At 43.0% G+C, this 16,435-nt stretch overlaps 26 non-coding genes across 26 annotated transcripts; all 26 read right to left on the reverse strand.

The window, feature by feature from the left end:
- Positions 1 to 236: 236 nt before the first annotated feature.
- Positions 237 to 318, reverse strand: trnas-aga (transfer RNA serine (anticodon AGA)). Its single transcript has one exon. It is a non-coding gene; the product is annotated as a tRNA-Ser (tRNA).
- Positions 319 to 798: 480 nt separating this feature from the next.
- On the reverse strand, positions 799 to 872 carry trnat-ugu (transfer RNA threonine (anticodon UGU)). The gene has a single exon. It is a non-coding gene; the product is annotated as a tRNA-Thr (tRNA).
- Positions 873 to 1,441: 569 nt separating this feature from the next.
- On the reverse strand, positions 1,442 to 1,513 carry trnaa-cgc (transfer RNA alanine (anticodon CGC)). Its single transcript has one exon. It is a non-coding gene; the product is annotated as a tRNA-Ala (tRNA).
- An 870-nt stretch (positions 1,514 to 2,383) lies between these two features.
- trnaa-ugc (transfer RNA alanine (anticodon UGC)) lies at positions 2,384 to 2,455 on the reverse strand. The gene has a single exon. It is a non-coding gene; the product is annotated as a tRNA-Ala (tRNA).
- Positions 2,456 to 2,772: 317 nt separating this feature from the next.
- On the reverse strand, positions 2,773 to 2,854 carry trnas-aga (transfer RNA serine (anticodon AGA)). Its single transcript has one exon. It is a non-coding gene; the product is annotated as a tRNA-Ser (tRNA).
- A 481-nt stretch (positions 2,855 to 3,335) lies between these two features.
- Positions 3,336 to 3,409, reverse strand: trnat-ugu (transfer RNA threonine (anticodon UGU)). The gene has a single exon. It is a non-coding gene; the product is annotated as a tRNA-Thr (tRNA).
- A 570-nt stretch (positions 3,410 to 3,979) lies between these two features.
- On the reverse strand, positions 3,980 to 4,051 carry trnaa-cgc (transfer RNA alanine (anticodon CGC)). The gene has a single exon. It is a non-coding gene; the product is annotated as a tRNA-Ala (tRNA).
- Positions 4,052 to 4,921: 870 nt separating this feature from the next.
- trnaa-ugc (transfer RNA alanine (anticodon UGC)) lies at positions 4,922 to 4,993 on the reverse strand. The gene has a single exon. It is a non-coding gene; the product is annotated as a tRNA-Ala (tRNA).
- Positions 4,994 to 5,310: 317 nt separating this feature from the next.
- On the reverse strand, positions 5,311 to 5,392 carry trnas-aga (transfer RNA serine (anticodon AGA)). Its single transcript has one exon. It is a non-coding gene; the product is annotated as a tRNA-Ser (tRNA).
- A 481-nt stretch (positions 5,393 to 5,873) lies between these two features.
- On the reverse strand, positions 5,874 to 5,947 carry trnat-ugu (transfer RNA threonine (anticodon UGU)). The gene has a single exon. It is a non-coding gene; the product is annotated as a tRNA-Thr (tRNA).
- Positions 5,948 to 6,516: 569 nt separating this feature from the next.
- On the reverse strand, positions 6,517 to 6,588 carry trnaa-cgc (transfer RNA alanine (anticodon CGC)). Its single transcript has one exon. It is a non-coding gene; the product is annotated as a tRNA-Ala (tRNA).
- Positions 6,589 to 7,459: 871 nt separating this feature from the next.
- On the reverse strand, positions 7,460 to 7,531 carry trnaa-ugc (transfer RNA alanine (anticodon UGC)). The gene has a single exon. It is a non-coding gene; the product is annotated as a tRNA-Ala (tRNA).
- Positions 7,532 to 7,848: 317 nt separating this feature from the next.
- Positions 7,849 to 7,930, reverse strand: trnas-aga (transfer RNA serine (anticodon AGA)). The gene has a single exon. It is a non-coding gene; the product is annotated as a tRNA-Ser (tRNA).
- A 482-nt stretch (positions 7,931 to 8,412) lies between these two features.
- trnat-ugu (transfer RNA threonine (anticodon UGU)) lies at positions 8,413 to 8,486 on the reverse strand. Its single transcript has one exon. It is a non-coding gene; the product is annotated as a tRNA-Thr (tRNA).
- A 569-nt stretch (positions 8,487 to 9,055) lies between these two features.
- Positions 9,056 to 9,127, reverse strand: trnaa-cgc (transfer RNA alanine (anticodon CGC)). The gene has a single exon. It is a non-coding gene; the product is annotated as a tRNA-Ala (tRNA).
- An 870-nt stretch (positions 9,128 to 9,997) lies between these two features.
- Positions 9,998 to 10,069, reverse strand: trnaa-ugc (transfer RNA alanine (anticodon UGC)). Its single transcript has one exon. It is a non-coding gene; the product is annotated as a tRNA-Ala (tRNA).
- Positions 10,070 to 10,380: 311 nt separating this feature from the next.
- trnas-aga (transfer RNA serine (anticodon AGA)) lies at positions 10,381 to 10,462 on the reverse strand. The gene has a single exon. It is a non-coding gene; the product is annotated as a tRNA-Ser (tRNA).
- Positions 10,463 to 10,943: 481 nt separating this feature from the next.
- trnat-ugu (transfer RNA threonine (anticodon UGU)) lies at positions 10,944 to 11,017 on the reverse strand. Its single transcript has one exon. It is a non-coding gene; the product is annotated as a tRNA-Thr (tRNA).
- A 569-nt stretch (positions 11,018 to 11,586) lies between these two features.
- On the reverse strand, positions 11,587 to 11,658 carry trnaa-cgc (transfer RNA alanine (anticodon CGC)). Its single transcript has one exon. It is a non-coding gene; the product is annotated as a tRNA-Ala (tRNA).
- An 870-nt stretch (positions 11,659 to 12,528) lies between these two features.
- Positions 12,529 to 12,600, reverse strand: trnaa-ugc (transfer RNA alanine (anticodon UGC)). Its single transcript has one exon. It is a non-coding gene; the product is annotated as a tRNA-Ala (tRNA).
- Positions 12,601 to 12,917: 317 nt separating this feature from the next.
- trnas-aga (transfer RNA serine (anticodon AGA)) lies at positions 12,918 to 12,999 on the reverse strand. The gene has a single exon. It is a non-coding gene; the product is annotated as a tRNA-Ser (tRNA).
- A 481-nt stretch (positions 13,000 to 13,480) lies between these two features.
- trnat-ugu (transfer RNA threonine (anticodon UGU)) lies at positions 13,481 to 13,554 on the reverse strand. The gene has a single exon. It is a non-coding gene; the product is annotated as a tRNA-Thr (tRNA).
- A 569-nt stretch (positions 13,555 to 14,123) lies between these two features.
- trnaa-cgc (transfer RNA alanine (anticodon CGC)) lies at positions 14,124 to 14,195 on the reverse strand. Its single transcript has one exon. It is a non-coding gene; the product is annotated as a tRNA-Ala (tRNA).
- An 870-nt stretch (positions 14,196 to 15,065) lies between these two features.
- Positions 15,066 to 15,137, reverse strand: trnaa-ugc (transfer RNA alanine (anticodon UGC)). Its single transcript has one exon. It is a non-coding gene; the product is annotated as a tRNA-Ala (tRNA).
- A 317-nt stretch (positions 15,138 to 15,454) lies between these two features.
- trnas-aga (transfer RNA serine (anticodon AGA)) lies at positions 15,455 to 15,536 on the reverse strand. The gene has a single exon. It is a non-coding gene; the product is annotated as a tRNA-Ser (tRNA).
- A 481-nt stretch (positions 15,537 to 16,017) lies between these two features.
- trnat-ugu (transfer RNA threonine (anticodon UGU)) lies at positions 16,018 to 16,091 on the reverse strand. Its single transcript has one exon. It is a non-coding gene; the product is annotated as a tRNA-Thr (tRNA).
- Positions 16,092 to 16,435: the final 344 nt, after the last annotated feature.

Here is a 16,435-nt window from a genome sequence, read left to right on the forward strand (position 1 = left end):
TTGGACCTGACAACACTAGTCTTCGGATCTATCAGACCTTTAAATATTAACATTTTATGTTTGGAGAACATGTTGTCAAAAAACATAGAATGCTAAGAGCCTGTCCAGATAATGCCAGGTTTTAAATATGAAGCCTTTTACATGCTTAGATTAACATATTTGCACTGATTTCATGCAGTTTCACCGTGATATGTGTTGGCCGAACAAGGGAATGAAAAATCGTATTCAGATAGAACCGTTGTCGGCAGGATTCTAACCTGCGCGGGGAGACCTCAATGGATTTCTAGTCCATCGCCTTAACCACTCGGCCACGACAACACACTGTTAGAGTTCAAGTCTCTGGCTTTTTGGAACAGGAAGAGTCTGGAACACTTGGGGTAGGTTAAGCCTTGCTTGATCTAATTTTGAAATAGTCTTCAAATTGACTGAAGCTAGCTTTGATCACATCTTGGAGACGGCAGGCATTGAACCTCAGGCCTTCTACATGAGAAGCATACGCTTTGCCGTTGAGAGAAGTCTCCTGTGTTACTTAAATTGTGCATCTGTAAAACCGATTCCTGAAGCTTTGCTTAACGATAGAAGGGACAAATAGGTCATCAGTTGGCACTAGGGTATCATACATTTTATAGAGAATTTTGCTCGCCTGCCGCCGTTGTCATTGATGGAAAGTCTATTGCATTGATGGATTGCAAGTTTGCAACCAGAAGTAAGATTGCCAGTTAGGACAATTCCGTTCATTTTAACTGCAAGAAACACATTTATCACATCTACACCAGATGATGCTGTTGCAAATAGTGTAGGTACTGCTGGGAGTTGAACCCAGGGTCTCCTGTTTACAAGACAGGCGCTTTCACCAGCTAAGCCACAGTACCCCTATTGTAATGTTTACTTGAGACAGCAATGAAAAAGGTCTCAAGTAGCGTGACCCGATCATGTGTTAAGCTATCAGAACTGGCGGCTAAAGGAATTCCAATTGAGTAGGTTACTTACATTATACAACTTACTGATGTAATTAGAACACTGCCTCTTCTGTGAACTAGACAGTCACTATGACAGTCCCAGCCACAGCACCCCTCTCAGTTCAGGAGAAATGCTTCAGCAAATGATTGGGAATACAACAAAAGAGGTCTGTAGTACCATGACATATTTCTGTTGATCCTTTAAACAGTCCCTTAAACATACACTGATTAACCTGTGCCGTTGACGGCAGGATTCGAACCTGCGCGAGGAGACCCCAATGGATTTCTAGTCCATCACCTTAACCACACAGTTTCGAGAGTTCAATAATCTCTCTTGTTCAAACATTAGCATTCTGCAACATTTTTGGTAGGTAAAGCATTGCGTGACCTCATTTTGTTTAGACATTCATTACACAGTAACATTCAGCAATGTTTCGTGATCGGATCATTTTTGACTTCTACCTTATAAAAGGTATACAAATTGGAGATACCGGGGATTAACCCCGGGACCTCATACATGCGAAGCATGCGCTCTACCACTGAGCTACATCCCCTTTATGTAATAATTACTACATCTCTGCTATCAATACCTGAAGCTTTGCTTAATGATACAGCCAATCAATAGGTTGACTTGCACTAGGCAATCCTAAGAGATTGAGATATTTGGCCTGCCTGCTAAAAGCAGAGGTGGTAAACTGGTGTGGTAGATTTCAATAATGGAGCGGGGGATCCAATGGATTTCTAGTGCATCAGCTTAATCGCTTGGCCAGGACAATGGTGCTTATCGACCTCAAGTCTATCAGTTGTTCGAACAGTAACAGACTGCAACGCTTGAGGCTGTGTCATCAAATTGTGAAATAGTCCTACACCCTTGACCACAGCTTGCTTTGATCACATCTTAGTGATCGGACCTCAGCACTCCTACATGAGAAGCTTTACAGATGAGCCGAAAACAGATAACTTCAATTGTACATGTGGCAACCGATACATGAAAGTTTGCTTGACGATACAAGAGTGGAAATCGGTTATTGACTGGCAGTACGGTGTCATACATTTCTTAGAGAAGTAGTCTGCGTACAGATAGCAGAACTGGCCAACGCTTGTCGGCAGACCTGAATCTTCGTCATGACGCAACAATGTTTTTCTCTTCTGTGGCTGTCAACACTTAGTGCATAAACGTACCGTACTCATATCAATGTGTTGACCGGCACTAGCTTTTGAGCGCACACTAGCTTTTGAGCGAGCAAAAGCGTGCGCGTATGAAATCGCACGCACTGATTAACCTGTATCGTTGACGACAACACAGTTTCAATTCTCTCACTTGTTTCGAACATTAGCATTCGTCAACATCTTTGGTAGGTTAAGAATTGCGTGACCTCATTTGATCAAAATAGCACTGACCTGACTTTTCTCAGGCAATCAAATGGAGATGCCGGGGATTGAACCCGGGGCCTCATACATGCAAAGCATGCGCTCTACCACTGAGCTACATCCCCTTACTGCGCAAGAATGTGCATTTTAAACCTGCTGCGGAACACACCAAGGGTTTTCTCGTCCATGGCATTCAGCACTTGGACCTGACAACACTAGTCTTCGGATCTATCAGACCTTTAAATATTAACATTTTATGTTTGGAGAACATGTTGTCAAAAAACATAGAATGCTAAGAGCCTGTCCAGATAATGCCAGGTTTTAAATATGAAGCCTTCCACATGCTTAGATTAACATATTTGCACTGATTTCATGCAGTTTCACCGTAATATGTGTATGTGTTGGCCGAACAAGGGAATGAAAAATCGTATTCAGATAGAACCGTTGTCCGCAGGATTCGAACCTGCGCGGGGAGACCCCAATGGATTTCTAGTCCATCGCCTTAACCACTCGGCCACGACAACACACTGTTAGAGAACAAAGTCTCTGGCTTTTTGTAACAGGAAGAGTCTGGAACACTTAGGGTAGGTTAAGCCTTGCTTGATCTAATTTTGAAATAGTCTTCAAATTGACTGAAGCTAGCTTTGATCACATCTTGGAGACGGCAGGCATTGAACCTCAGGCCTTCTACATGAGAAGCATACGCTTTGCCGTTGAGAGAAGTCTCCTGTGTTACTTAAATTGTGCATCTGTAAAACCGATTCCTGAAGCTTTGCTTAACGATAGAAGGGACAAATAGGTCATCAGTTGGCACTAGGGTATCATACATTTTATAGAGAATTTTGCTCGCCTGCCGCCGTTGTCATTGATGGAAAGTCTATTGCGTTGATGGATTGCAAGTTTGCAACCAGAAGTAAGATTGCCAGTTAGGACAATTCCGTTCATTTTAACTGCAAGAAACACTTTTATCACATCTACACCAGATGATGCTGTTGCAAATAGTGTAGGTACTGCTGGGAGTTGAACCCAGGGTCTCCTGTTTACAAGACAGGCGCTTTCACCAGCTAAGCCACAGTACCCCTATTGTAATGTTTACTTGAGACAGCAATGAAAAAGGTCTCAAGTAGCGTGACCCGATCATGTGTTAAGCTATCAGAACTGGCGGCTAAAGGAATTCAAATTGAGTAGGTTACTTACATTATACAACTTACTGATGTAATTAGAACACTGCCTCTTCTGTGAACTAGACAGTCACTATGACAGTCCCAGCCACAGCACCCCTCTCAGTTCAGGAGAAATGCTTCAGCAAATGATTGGGAATACAACAAAAGAGGTCTGTAGTACCATGACATATTTCTGTTGATCCTTTAAACAGTCCCTTAAACATACACTGATTAACCTGTGCCGTTGACGGCAGGAAATCGAACCTGCGCGAGGAGACCCCAATGGATTTCTAGTCCATCACCTTAACCACACAGTTTCGACAGTTCAATAATCTCTCTTGTTCAAACATTAGCATTCTGCAACATTTTTGGTAGGTAAAGCATTGCGTGACCTCATTTTGTTTAGACATTCATTACACAGTAACATTCAGCAATGTTTCGTGATCGGATCATTTTTGACTTCTACCTTATAAAAGGTATACAAATTGGAGATGCCGGGGATTAAACCCGGGACCTCATACATGCGAAGCATGCGCTCGACCACTGAGCTACATCCCCTTTATGTAATAATTACTACATCTCTGCTATCAATACCTGAAGCTTTGCTTAATGATACAGCCAATCAATAGGTTGACTTGCACTAGGCAATCCTAAGAGATTGAGATATTTGGCCTGCCTGCTAAAAGCAGAGGTGGTAAACTGGTGTGGTAGATTTCAATAATGGAGCGGGGGATCCAATGGATTTCTAGTGCATCAGCTTAATCGCTTGGCCAGGACAATGGTGCTTATCGACCTCAAGTCTATCAGTTGTTCGAACAGTAACAGACTGCAACGCTTGAGGCTGTGTCATCAAATTGTGAAATAGTCCTACACCCTTGACCACAGCTTGCTTTGATCACATCTTAGTGATCGGACCTCAGCACTCCTACATGAGAAGCTTTACAGATGAGCCAAAAACAGATAACTTCAATTGTACATGTGGCAACCGATACATGAAAGTTTGCTTGACGATACAAGAGGGGAAATCGGTTATTGACTGGCAGTACGGTGTCATACATTTCTTAGAGAAGTAGTCTGCGTACAGATAGCAGAACTGGCTAACGCTTGTCGGCAGACCTGAATCTTCGTCATGACGCAACAATGTTTTTCTCTTCTGTGGCTGTCAACACTTAGTGCATAAACGTACCGTACTCATATCAATGTGTTGACCGGCACTAGCTTTTGAGCGCACACTAGCTTTTGAGCGAGCAAAAGCGTGCGCTTATGAAATCGCACGCACTGATTAACCTGTATCGTTGACGACAACACAGTTTCAATTCTCTCACTTGTTTCGAACATTAGCATTCGTCAACATCTTTGGTAGGTTAAGCATTGCGTGACCTCATTTGATCAAAATAGCACTGACCTGACTTTTCTCAGGCAATCAAATGGAGATGCCGGGGATTGAACCCGGGGCCTCATACATGCAAAGCATGCGCTCTACCACTGAGCTACATCCCCTTACTGCGCAAGAATGTGCATTTTAAACCTGCTGCGGAACACACCAAGGGTTTTCTCGTCCATGGCATTCAGCACTTGGACCTGACAACACTAGTCTTCGGATCTATCAGACCTTTAAATATTAACATTTTATGTTTGGAGAACATGTTGTCAAAAAACATAGAATGCTAAGAGCCTGTCCAGATAATGCCAGGTTTTAAATATGAAGCCTTCTACATGCTTAGATTAACATATTTGCACTGATTTCATGCAGTTTCACCGTAATATGTGTATGTGTTGGCCGAACAAGGGCATGAAAAATCGTATTCAGATAGAACCGTTGTCGGCAGGATTCGAACCTGCGCGGGGAGACCCCAATGGATTTCTAGTCCATCGCCTTAACCACTCGGCCACGACAACACACTATTATCGTGCCAAGTCTCTGGCTTTTTGTAACAGGAAGAGTCTGGAACACTTAGGGTAGGTTAAGCCTTGCTTGATCTAATTTTGAAATAGTCTTCAAATTGACTGAAGCTAGCTTTGATCACATCTTGGAGACGGCAGGCATTGAACCTCAGGCCTTCTACATGAGAAGCATACGCTTTGCCGTTGAGAGAAGTCTCCTGTGTTACTTAAATTGTGCATCTGTAAAACCGATTCCTGAAGCTTTGCTTAACGATAGAAGGGACAAATAGGTCATCAGTTGGCACTAGGGTATCATACATTTTATAGAGAATTTTGCTCGCCTGCCGCCGTTGTCATTGATGGAAAGTCTATTGCGTTGATGGATTGCAAGTTTGCAACCAGAAGTAAGATTGCCAGTTAGGACAATTCCGTTCATTTTAACTGCAAGAAACACTTTTATCACATCTACACCAGATGATGCTGTTGCAAATAGTGTAGGTACTGCTGGGAGTTGAACCCAGGGTCTCCTGTTTACAAGACAGGCGCTTTCACCAGCTAAGCCACAGTACCCCTATTGTAATGTTTACTTGAGACAGCAATGAAAAAGGTCTCAAGTAGCGTGACCCGATCATGTGTTAAGCTATCAGAACTGGCGGCTAAAGGAATTCAAATTGAGTAGGTTACTTACATTATACAACTTACTGATGTAATTAGAACACTGCCTCTTCTGTGAACTAGACAGTCACTATGACAGTCCCAGCCACAGCACCCCTCTCAGTTCAGGAGAAATGCTTCAGCAAATGATTGGGAATACAACAAAAGAGGTCTGTAGTACCATGACATATTTCTGTTGATCCTTTAAACAGTCCCTTAAACATACACTGATTAACCTGTGCCGTTGACGGCAGGATTCGAACCTGCGCGAGGAGACCCCAATGGATTTCTAGTCCATCACCTTAACCACACAGTTTCGACAGTTCAATAATCTCTCTTGTTCAAACATTAGCATTCTGCAACATTTTTGGTAGGTAAAGCATTGCGTGACCTCATTTTGTTTAGACATTCATTACACAGTAACATTCAGCAATGTTTCGTGATCGGATCATTTTTGACTTCTACCTTATAAAAGGTATACAAATTGGAGATGCCGGGGATTAAACCCGGGACCTCATACATGCGAAGCATGCGCTCTACCACTGAGCTACATCCCCTTTATGTAATAATTACTACATCTCTGCTATCAATACCTGAAGCTTTGCTTAATGATACAGCCAATCAATAGGTTGACTTGCACTAGGCAATCCTAAGAGATTGAGATATTTGGCCTGCCTGCTAAAAGCAGAGGTGGTAAACTGGTGTGGTAGATTTCAATAATGGAGCGGGGGATCCAATGGATTTCTAGTGCATCAGCTTAATCGCTTGGCCAGGACAATGGTGCTTATCGACCTCAAGTCTATCAGTTGTTCGAACAGTAACAGACTGCAACGCTTGAGGCTGTGTCATCAAATTGTGAAATAGTCCTACACCCTTGACCACAGCTTGCTTTGATCACATCTTAGTGATCGGACCTCAGCACTCCTACATGAGAAGCTTTACAGATGAGCCAAAAAACAGATAACTTCAATTGTACATGTGGCAACCGATACATGAAAGTTTGCTTGACGATACAAGAGGGGAAATCGGTTATTGACTGGCAGTACGGTGTCATACATTTCTTAGAGAAGTAGTCTGCGTACAGATAGCAGAACTGGCCAACGCTTGTCGGCAGACCTGAATCTTCGTCATGACGCAACAATGTTTTTCTCTTCTGTGGCTGTCAACACTTAGTGCATAAACGTACCGTACTCATATCAATGTGTTGACCGGCACTAGCTTTTGAGCGCACACTAGCTTTTGAGCGAGCAAAAGCGTGCGCTTATGAAATCGCACGCACTGATTAACCTGTATCGTTGACGACAACACAGTTTCAATTCTCTCACTTGTTTCGAACATTAGCATTCGTCAACATCTTTGGTAGGTTAAGCATTGCGTGACCTCATTTGATCAAAATAGCACTGACCTGACTTTTCTCAGGCAATCAAATGGAGATGCCGGGGATTGAACCCGGGGCCTCATACATGCAAAGCATGCGCTCTACCACTGAGCTACATCCCCTTACTGCGCAAGAATGTGCATTTTAAACCTGCTGCGGAACACACCAAGGGTTTTCTCGTCCATGGCATTCAGCACTTGGACCTGACAACACTAGTCTTCGGATCTATCAGACCTTTAAATATTAACATTTTATGTTTGGAGAACATGTTGTCAAAAAACATAGAATGCTAAGAGCCTGTCCAGATAATGCCAGGTTTTAAATATGAAGCCTTCTACATGCTTAGATTAACATATTTGCACTGATTTCATGCAGTTTCACCGTAATATGTGTATGTGTTGGCCGAACAAGGGAATGAAAAATCGTATTCAGATAGAACCGTTGTCGGCAGGATTCGAACCTGCGCGGGGAGACCCCAATGGATTTCTAGTCCATCGCCTTAACCACTCGGCCACGACAACACACTGTTAGAGTGCCAAGTCTCTGGCTTTTTGTAACAGGAAGAGTCTGGAACACTTAGGGTAGGTTAAGCCTTGCTTGATCTAATTTTGAAATAGTCTTCAAATTGACTGAAGCTAGCTTTGATCACATCTTGGAGACGGCAGGCATTGAACCTCAGGCCTTCTACATGAGAAGCATACGCTTTGCCGTTGAGAGAAGTCTCCTGTGTTACTTAAATTGTGCATCTGTAAAACCGATTCCTGAAGCTTTGCTTAACGATAGAAGGGACAAATAGGTCATCAGTTGGCACTAGGGTATCATACATTTTATAGAGAATTTTGCTCGCCTGCCGCCGTTGTCATTGATGGAAAGTCTATTGCAGTTGATGGATTGCAAGTTTGCAACCAGAAGTAAGATTGCCAGTTAGGACAATTCCGTTCATTTTAACTGCAAGAAACACTTTTATCACATCTACACCAGATGATGCTGTTGCAAATAGTGTAGGTACTGCTGGGAGTTGAACCCAGGGTCTCCTGTTTACAAGACAGGCGCTTTCACCAGCTAAGCCACAGTACCCATATTGTAATGTTTACTTGAGACAGCAATGAAAAAGGTCTCAAGTAGCGTGACCCGATCATGTGTTAAGCTATCAGAACTGGCGGCTAAAGGAATTCAAATTGAGTAGGTTACTTACATTATACAACTTACTGATGTAATTAGAACACTGCCTCTTCTGTGAACTAGACAGTCACTATGACAGTCCCAGCCACAGCACCCCTCTCAGTTCAGGAGAAATGCTTCAGCAAATGATTGGGAATACAACAAAAGAGGTCTGCAGTACCATGACATATTTCTGTTGATCCTTTAAACAGTCCCTTAAACATACACTGATTAACCTGTGCCGTTGACGGCAGGATTCGAACCTGCGCGAGGAGACCCCAATGGATTTCTAGTCCATCACCTTAACCACACAGTTTCGACAGTTCAATAATCTCTCTTGTTCAAACATTAGCATTCTGCAACATTTTTGGTAGGTAAAGCATTGCGTGACCTCATTTTGTTTAGACATTCATTACACAGTAACATTCAGCAATGTTTCGTGATCGGATCATTTTTGACTTCTACCTTATAAAAGGTATACAAATTGGAGATGCCGGGGATTAAACCCGGGACCTCATACATGCGAAGCATGCGCACTACCACTGAGCTACATCCCCTTTATGTAATAATTACTACATCTCTGCTATCAATACCTGAAGCTTTGCTTAATGATACAGCCAATCAATAGGTTGACTTGCACTAGGCAATCCTAAGAGATTGAGATATGTGGCCTGCCTGCTAAAAGCAGAGGTGGTAAACTGGTGTGGTAGATTTCAATAATGGAGCGGGGGATCCAATGGATTTCTAGTGCATCAGCTTAATCGCTTGGCCAGGACAATGGTGCTTATCGACCTCAAGTCTATCAGTTGTTCGAACAGTAACAGACTGCAACGCTTGAGGCTGTGTCATCAAATTGTGAAATAGTCCTACACCCTTGACCACAGCTTGCTTTGATCACATCTTAGTGATCGGACCTCAGCACTCCTACATGAGAAGCTTTACAGATGAGCCGAAAACAGATAACTTCAATTGTACATGTGGCAACCGATACATGAAAGTTTGCTTGACGATACAAGAGGGGAAATCGGTTATTGACTGGCAGTACGGTGTCATACATTTCTTAGAGAAGTAGTCTGCGTACAGATAGCAGAACTGGCCAACGCTTGTCGGCAGACCTGAATGTTCGTCATGACGCAACAATGTTTTTCTCTTCTGTGGCTGTCAACACTTAGTGCATAAACGTACCGTACTCATATCAATGTGTTGACCGGCACTAGCTTTTGAGCGCACACTAGCTTTTGAGCGAACAAAAGCGTGCGCTTATGAAATCGCACGCACTGATTAACCTGTATCGTTGACGACAACACAGTTTCAATTCTCTCACTTGTTTCGAACATTAGCATTCGTCAACATCTTTGGTAGGTTAAGCATTGCGTGACCTCATTTGATCAAAATAGCACTGACCTGACTTTTCTCAGGCAATCAAATGGAGATGCCGGGGATTGAACCCGGGGCCTCATACATGCAAAGCATGCGCTCTACCACTGAGCTACATCCCCTTACTGCGCAAGAATGTGCATTTTAAACCTGCTGCGGAACACACCAAGGGTTTTCTCGTCCATGGCATTCAGCACTTGGACCTGACAACACTAGTCTTCGGATCTATCAGACCTTTAAATATTAACATTTTATGTTTGGAGAACATGTTGTCAAAAAACATAGAATGCTAAGAGCCTGTCCAGATAATGCCAGGTTTTAAATATGAAGCCTTCTACATGCTTAGATTAACATATTTGCACTGATTTCATGCAGTTTCACCGTAATATGTGTTGGCCGAACAAGGGAATGAAAAATCGTATTCAGATAGAACCGTTGTCGGCAGGATTCGAACCTGCGCGGGGAGACCCCAATGGATTTCTAGTCCATCGCCTTAACCACTCGGCCACGACAACACACTGTTAGAGTACCAAGTCTCTGGCTTTTTGGAACAGGAAGAGTCTGGAACACTTAGGGTAGGTTAAGCCTTGCTTGATCTAATTTTGAAATAGTCTTCAAATTGACTGAAGCTAGCTTTGATCACATCTTGGAGACGGCAGGCATTGAACCTCAGGCCTTCTACATGAGAAGCATACGCTTTGCCGTTGAGAGAAGTCTCCTGTGTTACTTCAATTGTACATCTGTAAAACCGATTCCTGAAGCTTTGCTTAACGATAGAAGGGACAAATAGGTCATCAGTTGGCACTAGGGTATCATACATTTTATAGAGAATTTTGCTCGCCTGCCGCCGTTGTCATTGATGGAAAGTCTATTGCATTGATGGATTGCAAGTTTGCAACCAGAAGTAAGATTGCCAGTTAGGACAATTCCGTTCATTTTAACTGCAAGAAACACTTTTATCACATCTACACCAGATGATGCTGTTGCAAATAGTGTAGGTACTGCTGGGAGTTGAACCCAGGGTCTCCTGTTTACAAGACAGGCGCTTTCACCAGCTAAGCCACAGTACCCATATTGTAATGTTTACTTGAGACAGCAATGAAAAAGGTCTCAAGTAGCGTGACCCGATCATGTGTTAAGCTATCAGAACTGGCGGCTAAAGGAATTCAAATTGAGTAGGTTACTTACATTATACAACTTACTGATGTAATTAGAACACTGCCTCTTCTGTGAACTAGACAGTCACTATGACAGTCCCAGCCACAGCACCCCTCTCAGTTCAGGAGAAATGCTTCAGCAAATGATTGGGAATACAACAAAAGAGGTCTGTAGTACCATGACATATTTCTGTTGATCCTTTAAACAGTCCCTTAAACATACACTGATTAACCTGTGCCGTTGACGGCAGGAATCGAACCTGCGCGAGGAGACCCCAATGGATTTCTAGTCCATCACCTTAACCACACAGTTTCGACAGTTCAATAATCTCTCTTGTTCAAACATTAGCATTCTGCAACATTTTTGGTAGGTAAAGCATTGCGTGACCTCATTTTGTTTAGACATTCATTACACAGTAACATTCAGCAATGTTTCGTGATCGGATCATTTTTGACTTCTACCTTATAAAAGGTATACAAATTGGAGATGCCGGGGATTAAACCCGGGACCTCATACATGCGAAGCATGCGCTCGACCACTGAGCTACATCCCCTTTATGTAATAATTACTACATCTCTGCTATCAATACCTGAAGCTTTGCTTAATGATACAGCCAATCAATAGGTTGACTTGCACTAGGCAATCCTAAGAGATTGAGATATTTGGCCTGCCTGCTAAAAGCAGAGGTGGTAAACTGGTGTGGTAGATTTCAATAATGGAGCGGGGGATCCAATGGATTTCTAGTGCATCAGCTTAATCGCTTGGCCAGGACAATGGTGCTTATCGACCTCAAGTCTATCAGTTGTTCGAACAGTAACAGACTGCAACGCTTGAGGCTGTGTCATCAAATTGTGAAATAGTCCTACACCCTTGACCACAGCTTGCTTTGATCACATCTTAGTGATCGGACCTCAGCACTCCTACATGAGAAGCTTTACAGATGAGCCGAAAACAGATAACTTCAATTGTACATGTGGCAACCGATACATGAAAGTTTGCTTGACGATACAAGAGGGGAAATCGGTTATTGACTGGCAGTACGGTGTCATACATTTCTTAGAGAAGTAGTCTGCGTACAGATAGCAGAACTGGCCAACGCTTGTCGGCAGACCTGAATCTTCGTCATGACGCAACAATGTTTTTCTCTTCTGTGGCTGTCAACACTTAGTGCATAAACGTACCGTACTCATATCAATGTGTTGACCGGCACTAGCTTTTGAGCGCACACTAGCTTTTGAGCGAGCAAAAGCGTGCGCTTATGAAATCGCACGCACTGATTAACCTGTATCGTTGACGACAACACAGTTTCAATTCTCTCACTTGTTTCGAACATTAGCATTCGTCAACATCTATGGTAGGTTAAGCATTGCGTGACCTCATTTGATCAAAATAGCACTGACCTGACTTTTCTCAGGCAATCAAATGGAGATGCCGGGGATTGAACCCGGGGCCTCATACATGCAAAGCATGCGCTCTACCACTGAGCTACATCCCCTTACTGCGCAAGAATGTGCATTTTAAACCTGCTGCGGAACACACCAAGGGTTTTCTCGTCCATGGCATTCAGCACTTGGACCTGACAACACTAGTCTTCGGATCTATCAGACCTTTAAATATTAACATTTTATGTTTGGAGAACATGTTGTCAAAAAACATAGAATGCTAAGAGCCTGTCCAGATAATGCCAGGTTTTAAATATGAAGCCTTCTACATGCTTAGATTAACATATTTGCACTGATTTCATGCAGTTTCACCGTAATATGTGTATGTGTTGGCCGAACAAGGGAATGAAAAATCGTATTCAGATAGAACCGTTGTCGGCAGGATTCGAACCTGCGCGGGGAGACCCCAATGGATTTCTAGTCCATCGCCTTAACCACTCGGCCACGACAACACACTGTTAGAGTACCAAGTCTCTGGCTTTTTGTAACAGGAAGAGTCTGGAACACTTAGGGTAGGTTAAGCCTTGCTTGATCTAATTTTGAAATAGTCTTCAAATTGACTGAAGCTAGCTTTGATCACATCTTGGAGACGGCAGGCATTGAACCTCAGGCCTTCTACATGAGAAGCATACGCTTTGCCGTTGAGAGAAGTCTCCTGTGTTACTTAAATTGTGCATCTGTAAAACCGATTCCTGAAGCTTTGCTTAACGATAGAAGGGACAAATAGGTCATCAGTTGGCACTAGGGTATCATACATTTTATAGAGAATTTTGCTCGCCTGCCGCCGTTGTCATTGATGGAAAGTCTATTGCATTGATGGATTGCAAGTTTGCAACCAGAAGTAAGATTGCCAGTTAGGACAATTCCGTTCATTTTAACTGCAAGAAACACTTTTATCACATCTACACCAGATGATGCTGTTGCAAATAGTGTAGGTACTGCTGGGAGTTGAACCCAGGGTCTCCTGTTTACAAGACAGGCGCTTTCACCAGCTAAGCCACAGTACCCCTATTGTAATGTTTACTTGAGACAGCAATGAAAAAGGTCTCAAGTAGCGTGACCCGATCATGTGTTAAGCTATCAGAACTGGCGGCTAAAGGAATTCAAATTGAGTAGGTTACTTACATTATACAACTTACTGATGTAATTAGAACACTGCCTCTTCTGTGAACTAGACAGTCACTATGACAGTCCCAGCCACAGCACCCCTCTCAGTTCAGGAGAAATGCTTCAGCAAATGATTGGGAATACAACAAAAGAGGTCTGTAGTACCATGACATATTTCTGTTGATCCTTTAAACAGTCCCTTAAACATACACTGATTAACCTGTGCCGTTGACGGCAGGATTCGAACCTGCGCGAGGAGACCCCAATGGATTTCTAGTCCATCACCTTAACCACACAGTTTCGACAGTTCAATAATCTCTCTTGTTCAAACATTAGCATTCTGCAACATTTTTGGTAGGTAAAGCATTGCGTGACCTCATTTTGTTTAGACATTCATTACACAGTAACATTCAGCAATGTTTCGTGATCGGATCATTTTTGACTTCTACCTTATAAAAGGTATACAAATTGGAGATGCCGGGGATTAAACCCGGGACCTCATACATGCGAAGCATGCGCTCTACCACTGAGCTACATCCCCTTTATGTAATAATTACTACATCTCTGCTATCAATACCTGAAGCTTTGCTTAATGATACAGCCAATCAATAGGTTGACTTGCACTAGGCAATCCTAAGAGATTGAGATATTTGGCCTGCCTGCTAAAAGCAGAGGTGGTAAACTGGTGTGGTAGATTTCAATAATGGAGCGGGGGATCCAATGGATTTCTAGTGCATCAGCTTAATCGCTTGGCCAGGACAATGGTGCTTATCGACCTCAAGTCTATCAGTTGTTCGAACAGTAACAGACTGCAACGCTTGAGGCTGTGTCATCAAATTGTGAAATAGTCCTACACCCTTGACCACAGCTTGCTTTGATCACATCTTAGTGATCGGACCTCAGCACTCCTACATGAGAAGCTTTACAGATGAGCCGAAAACAGATAACTTCAATTGTACATGTGGCAACCGATACATGAAAGTTTGCTTGACGATACAAGAGGGGAAATCGGTTATTGACTGGCAGTACGGTGTCATACATTTCTTAGAGAAGTAGTCTGCGTACAGATAGCAGAACTGGCCAACGCTTGTCGGCAGACCTGAATCTTCGTCATGACGCAACAATGTTTTTCTCTTCTGTGGCTGTCAACACTTAGTGCATAAACGTACCGTACTCATATCAATGTGTTGACCGGCACTAGCTTTTGAGCGCACACTAGCTTTTGAGCGAGCAAAAGCGTGCGCTTATGAAATCGCACGCACTGATTAACCTGTATCGTTGACGACAACACAGTTTCAATTCTCTCACTTGTTTCGAACATTAGCATTCGTCAACATCTTTGGTAGGTTAAGCATTGCGTGACCTCATTTGATCAAAATAGCACTGACCTGACTTTTCTCAGGCAATCAAATGGAGATGCCGGGGATTGAACCCGGGGCCTCATACATGCAAAGCATGCGCTCTACCACTGAGCTACATCCCCTTACTGCGCAAGAATGTGCATTTTAAACCTGCTGCGGAACACACCAAGGGTTTTCTCGTCCATGGCATTCAGCACTTGGACCTGACAACACTAGTCTTCGGATCTATCAGACCTTTAAATATTAACATTTTATGTTTGGAGAACATGTTGTCAAAAAACATAGAATGCTAAGAGCCTGTCCAGATAATGCCAGGTTTTAAATATGAAGCCTTCTACATGCTTAGATTAACATATTTGCACTGATTTCATGCAGTTTCACCGTAATATGTGTATGTGTTGGCCGAACAAGGGAATGAAAAATCGTATTCAGATAGAACCGTTGTCGGCAGGATTCGAACCTGCGCGGGGAGACCCCAATGGATTTCTAGTCCATCGCCTTAACCACTCGGCCACGACAACACACTGTTAGAGTACCAAGTCTCTGGCTTTTTGTAACAGGAAGAGTCTGGAACACTTAGGGTAGGTTAAGCCTTGCTTGATCTAATTTTGAAATAGTCTTCAAATTGACTGAAGCTAGCTTTGATCACATCTTGGAGACGGCAGGCATTGAACCTCAGGCCTTCTACATGAGAAGCATACGCTTTGCCGTTGAGAGAAGTCTCCTGTGTTACTTAAATTGTGCATCTGTAAAACCGATTCCTGAAGCTTTGCTTAACGATAGAAGGGACAAATAGGTCATCAGTTGGCACTAGGGTATCATACATTTTATAGAGAATTTTGCTCGCCTGCCGCCGTTGTCATTGATGGAAAGTCTATTGCATTGATGGATTGCAAGTTTGCAACCAGAAGTAAGATTGCCAGTTAGGACAATTCCGTTCATTTTAACTGCAAGAAACACTTTTATCACATCTACACCAGATGATGCTGTTGCAAATAGTGTAGGTACTGCTGGGAGTTGAACCCAGGGTCTCCTGTTTACAAGACAGGCGCTTTCACCAGCTAAGCCACAGTACCCCTATTGTAATGTTTACTTGAGACAGCAATGAAAAAGGTCTCAAGTAGCGTGACCCGATCATGTGTTAAGCTATCAGAACTGGCGGCTAAAGGAATTCAAATTGAGTAGGTTACTTACATTATACAACTTACTGATGTAATTAGAACACTGCCTCTTCTGTGAACTAGACAGTCACTATGACAGTCCCAGCCACAGCACCCCTCTCAGTTCAGGAGAAATGCTTCAGCAAATGATTGGGAATACAACAAAAGAGGTCTGTAGTACCATGACATATTTCTGTTGATCCTTTAAACAGTCCCTTAAACATACACTGATTAACCTGTGCCGTTGACGGCAGGATTCG

This window comes from Gadus morhua, chromosome 1 (assembly GCF_902167405.1).
Source record: "Gadus morhua chromosome 1, gadMor3.0, whole genome shotgun sequence".
Classification (NCBI taxonomy): domain Eukaryota; kingdom Metazoa; phylum Chordata; class Actinopteri; order Gadiformes; family Gadidae; genus Gadus; species Gadus morhua.